This window comes from Mchenga conophoros, linkage group LG2, assembly GCF_057382185.1.
Source record: "Mchenga conophoros isolate Kocher_MC1m ecotype Shallow Benthic linkage group LG2, M_conophoros_male_GT1.1, whole genome shotgun sequence".
Taxonomy (NCBI): domain Eukaryota; kingdom Metazoa; phylum Chordata; class Actinopteri; order Cichliformes; family Cichlidae; genus Mchenga; species Mchenga conophoros.
Window position 1 is genome coordinate 5,084,132 of NC_140527.1, and position 6,307 is coordinate 5,090,438.

The window sequence follows — 6,307 nt, forward strand, 5'->3', positions numbered from 1 at the left end:
AAAAAAAAACAACAACAAACAAACAAAAGTATGATGAAAATTAAACATTAATTTGCTTTTGTCATTAATTTATGAAAAAAAATTCGATATTTTAAATTTTCACATGTTTAATAATGAATAGTTTAAAATTTTGAAAGATCTTTTCATTTTCGTGCATCTTGTTTGAGCAGCTGAACATGTAATACATAACACTGCAGGTAAAATGTGTAAAAAGAATAATTTATTTAATATTTCATGAATTGTATGACAGATTTTGTTTGTCAGCTGGTATCAATCTCCCGAGCACATTTCATACATTTGCCAGTATAATATAGTTGTAGTAGTTTTGTCAGAAGGCACTGGAGGAGAAGAAGTAGGTGGAATGTGTTATATCTAAAATGATAGAAACCTTTTCGCTGAGTCACATGCGCACTTTACCAGCTGCTAGATTATCAGACAGTTGGTGAGTGAGTTGCTGCTTATTTCATGAGATGGTCTGCATGCAGGACATTTTTATGGGCAAGTGTGTGTAAATATCTACCATCTCTACTATGGCTAGATGTGTTGAACCAAATAAATAAACTAATTGTGAATCTGAAATAGTTGTAAAAGAGGCAACAAACCCCAGACAGAAAGGTTGATACACAACAATTCATTATAGAGGAATAATTTTCTTTTCATATCTTGAGGATTAAGCTCACTTTTACATGTTTAACTGTCACACAGAATCCATGCTAACTTTGATGGTCTGAATAACAGTGGCATTTATATGAATTAGTGTTTATGTCTTTTTCTGGCACTGGGATCAAAAGGGGATGCTGGGGGAATCTGCAGTGGCAATGCAACAAAAGCTACTGAGATGAACTACATTTGCTGCTGCTCCAAGTAACTGCTGGGTATTTTTATTGGCAGAGGCTTGAGCATGAAGGCAATTATACAGAGCCTGTGGTTTTGAAAACTTGGTGTGACCCTGGCTCCCATCAGAACAAGGTGTTTGTTTAGATTAAACTCCTCTTCTTCTTTTGAACTTATGCATATCCTGGACTGACACTCAAGATTTATGTTAAACCAACTGCTGATTGAATGTTTGAGGCAAGGAAGACTTTGTAACAATCTATGTTGATAGACTACAAATCAGAAGTGTCGATTAACTGTAGGTTATTATCTTTATCTTTTATCGTCTTTCCTCCTCCTCTCAATTGTACCTTATTTATTTATAAAATGTTCAGAAAATTATCGCCAACCAAAATGATAACCAGAAACTTGACTCCTTTTAAAGAGTTTCATTGTTGTCACATTGTCTTTAAAGTCAGGCTTAGGGTATTTTTTTTTTTTTTTTGTGGAAATTAACTTGGAATTTATTTCCACACTATAGCAGTCTATTTAAACCCTTGCATACAGTTCATGTCAAATTTTAACTAATTAGACAAGTCAAGTCAGGTGGCTTTATTGTCATTTCAACCATGTGCAGTGGTACAGTACACAATAAAGCGAGACAATGTTCCTCCAAGACCATGGTGCTACATATAACAGGCAATCAACACGGGACTACATAAAGTTCAAGTGTGCAAAAATTGCAAAAAACCCCAGTGCAACACCAGGCAGAACAGAACTATACAGACACAAGGCAGTGCAGATACAACAGTGCAATAGAAAAGCGCACCAATGTCCGTGGGTTGTGCAAAAAAACAGCATTGTGCAAAAAGTAACTTGATGTATGAAGGTGTGCGTGTGTATGAGATTGTGCAGATAGTAAAAATAATGTAAATATCATGCTTTTGGTCAGACGTCTTAAAATGAAAATACAAAAAGATAAAAATAAAAATTTTATCCTGTTTTATCCTATAAAAATATTTATACTGTTGGACAAATGCTAGAATTGAAGCCTCATTTGCCAGTGTATATCAAATAAAGGAAAATGAAGGTTTCAGACAATCTTAAAAATGTAACTCTATGTGCCATGTTTATGTATTTTTTATGAAACAACGATGACAGAGTTACAGGTGTCTTGATGCATTCTCAATCATCCAGGAAAGTAAATCTCCAATAGTTGATTCTGTTCATCTGGACGTAGCGTTTTGTGGGAGAAACGTTTCGTCACTCATCCAGGTGACTTCTTCAGTCTCAGCTGACTGCAGGTTTCCCCAAATCGTATAAACAGTGCATTTGCATAATGACTGAAACCAACCCACTGAAGGAACGATGGGCTGGGAGGTCAGTTCCTTAATCATAATTATGCAAATTCTCATGATCATTGATCAAAACCCACTGATCAAAACCCACTGATCAAAGACCACTGATCAATGGCCATGAGTACCATTCACAGAGAGTTGGTGAATGGCTGCAATCACAACATAACAACATTATCATCCTTCTGGCAGACAAGGGTAGGTGCACAGTATTGCTAAACCAGAAAGACTATCATGAGAAAATTTTGTCACTACTCAGTGATGAAAATATTTTTGAGCCCCTGAAATGAGACCCAGGAAATGGCTACAGGAAGAGGGTGATAGACTGTCTGAAGCAGTTAGAACAAGACAAGGCTATTGACCGGACCTCATACCACAGGCTATACCCAGGGGAATCTACACCAAGCCTGTATGGTTTACCAAAAATACATAAACAGGGTGCACCTTTAAGACCGATTGTCAGCACGATCAACTCGGTCACCTATAACATCTCCAAGTTTCTGGCTTTGATCCTCAACCCGCTGGTGGGCAGCTCTGAACACCACATCCAGAACACCCTGGATTTTATTGAGAAGGTGAGAGATGTCATCATGGAGGCAGATGAAACCATGGTCTCGTACAATGTTACATCTCTCTTCACTTGCATCCCAGTCATGGAAGCGCTGGAGGTAGTCCGTAAGAGGTTACAGGATGACACCAACCTCAGCAACAGGACCACTCTCAGCATCGACCAAGTGTGTTTGCTTTTGGAACTGTGTCTTCATTCCACCTACTTCACATACAAGGGTCAGTTCTACAGGCAGAAACATGGGTGTGCCATGGGCTCCCCAGTTTCACCCATCGTGGCCAATTTGTACATGGAAGAAGTGGAAAAAAGAGGGCTTTGCTATCCTACCCTGGAACACCACCAAGCCATTGGTTCAGATATGTGGATGACACCTGGGTGAAAATCAAATCTCAGGACGTACCACATTTCACGGATCACATTAACTCGGTGGACCGACACATAAAATTCACCAGAGAGGATATGAAAAGTGGCAGGTTAGCCTTCTTAGACTGTGAGATTTCCATCAGTAATGGGGGACATCTAAAGGCTGACGTGTACCGTAAACCTACACATACGGATCAGTATCTAAGGTTTGACTTTCATCATCCGCTGGAGCACAAACTGGGTGTCATCAGGACGCTACAACACAGAGCGAACACCATCCCCACAGACACAGCGGCCAGGGAGGCAGAAGAACAGTACATCAAGAAGGGAAGAGGGAACAATTATTATGGTGCATGCTTTTCATGCACTGTTCCTTTTAAGGGTTTAATTTAAAGTGTTATTGTAAATAGTTTTTTTCATTCATAGTCAAACTAAATCTGTGAATTTAGATAAGAGTAGTTGGGGGAAAAGAACACAAACAGTGTTTATGCAATGTTCATGGTTGCAAAGGAAGTTATCCCTGGGGCTTTTAAGATAAATATGCATGTACACCAACGGAGTTCACATAACATACAGTGTAGTTTTGAGAGCGAGGCAATGCTGCCCAGATTATGTTTGTTTAAATCTAAATGGCTTATATTTGCTAACAATTGCTGTTAGCATATGTAATTTTTTCCCCATTTATTAGTAGCAGCTGACCGAAGCTATTCTACTGTAAAATTTGTTTAACAGGAGGGTCATTCAGTTTTGCTATGTTAGTAAATATTTATCAAGGAAACTAGTACTGATAATCCAGTTGTCCAGTTGTCTTGTTTATGTTTTAATGCACAACACTAATTACTATCTTTTTCTACTTTTACTTTTTTTATAGGGGTATAAGGTCAGGTTTTTATCTCCACTTGGAGAGCTTTGGTAGTAGCCTGAAGTTGTTAGAACATAATGTATGAGGCAGATAACAAAAAACCCCCCAAAAACCTTTGTTCTTTGACTAAAGACCTGTTTTGACCTGTTTCCCAGAGAAACATTATAGTTGCTCAAAAACACGTCTGACCTTACATTTTTGGAGGGCTGGATAGTGTACTTACACGGGAAAAAAGATATACACATTAAATCATTATGCTCTCCTGTTTCAACGACGAATTATTGCTATGCTGCACTCTTAAAACTTCCTGTAAATGACAGTGTCAATTATACAATTAAATCCCCAGAATGGAAATATTTAGTCATATTATTGAAGAAAATTAATATAATGAGTCTCATCAGTATGTAGTGATTTAAAATCTTATTCTCACTTTCTGAGAATTTGCATGTTTCACATCTTATTTTGTACTGTACATGCTGTAGAGACGCTCTATGAATCAGAAAAAGGCAGATGTGGTGCTACGTTTTGTGAGACAGAGACACTTTTATTTTTCAAAATAAATGTGCTGTTTAAACACTGCTTCTAAATTTCCCTTAAATTGCCCAGCCCATTAAATAACTGTGTAATGATAATTAGTTATAAAGTATTTAACTCTACTACATGAAAGGCAAATGCTATTTTTCAATTACTGTGCACATCAAAATTGCAAGCTAATTAGCTAAGGTCACATTTGGAGAATTGCTGGTTAGAGGGGTAAATTAAACATATATATATATATGTATATACATATATATATGTATGTATATACATATATATATATATATATATATATATGTATATATATATATATGTATGTATATACATACATATATATATATATATATATATGTATATATATATATATATATATATATATATATATATATATATATATAAAGGTGACACAAAATTATGCAATTTTGTAAACTCTTCGAACTGTCAACTCTAAGGAGAAGAGACCTCTGTACTTTTGGATGACGGTTCCCAATATTTGGTAAATAAACCCCCTCAGAGAACCGATGTTGATTTGCATAAAATTTAGATGGAGGCAACTGTTGTAATGTGAGGATTATAACCAGTACAGAAGATTTTTTTGCTCTCTGTTGATGAAAATCTCCAAGAAGAAAAACAATATATAGCAGCTCATTGCAGAGATGATAATTGTTGTTCCTAACAGAATTTACAGTGTGTGGGAGTGTGGTTAAGCAGCTTGGCTTAAGAGCTGGCACAAGGGCCAGTTCCAGCTCAAAAACAAAACATGTGCAGTGCAGTGTGCATTATATTGTACCTGTGAACACAGTGTGCTCCATGACAATTTTGATCAGTTACCTGAATAACCTTTTCACCCAGCATGCTTTGATAATGAGCTCAAACAAGTACAGTAAATAAGTGAGACTCATTTTCTCAGCAACGCAGCAGCTCATAGAAAATGCTGTGTGCATTATAAGTGAATAAAATACACATGAAATGATGGATATTTGAAATTAGTGAGGGTATCCTGGGAGTGAGGTATGGATAAAAACACAGTTTGTGCTATTTTGCCTCTGCACACGGTCACAGAGGATTTCAAATCAAAGAATCAATAATTGTGTCTGAAGTGCAGACTTTTAGGAGTTAAATGATGACTCCAGTGGATGTTGAGAGTCAAACCTTAGATACTGATCCGTATGTTAGGGCGACCGTGGCTCAGGGGGTTGGGAATCGCATCTGTAACCGGAAGGTTGCCGGTTCGATCCCTGGGCTCTCTGTCCTGGTCGTTGTGTCCTTGGGCAAGACACTTTACCCTACTTGCCTACTGGTGTTGGCCAGAGGGGCCGATGGCGCGATATGGCAGCCTCGCTTCTGTCAGTCTGCCCCAGGGCAGCTGTGGCTACAACTGTAGCTTGCCTCCACCAGTGTATGAATGTGAGAGTGAATGAATAGTGGCATTGTAAAGCGCTTTGGGTGCCTTGAAAAGCGCTATATAAATCCAATCCATTATTATTAAACTATTTTTACACATATATTGCTGTGAAAAAATATTTTTCCCCTTCTTGCTTTCTTAATTTCTTGCATGTTTCTCATGGAGATTAGTAACAAATTTTAATATTAGAGAAAGATAACCAGAGTAAATACAACATGCATTCTTTGTCCGACAGATTAAACTTACAAAGAAGATTTTACAAACAAGTTTTTTACATAACTAATGACTAATGACTACTGATTATTTGATGTACCAACAAATATGGTTGATTGTTCTATAAAACTCAGCAGTCAATTATACAGATAGTCAATAATCTTTATTTATAACAAGATATAAAAAAAGCT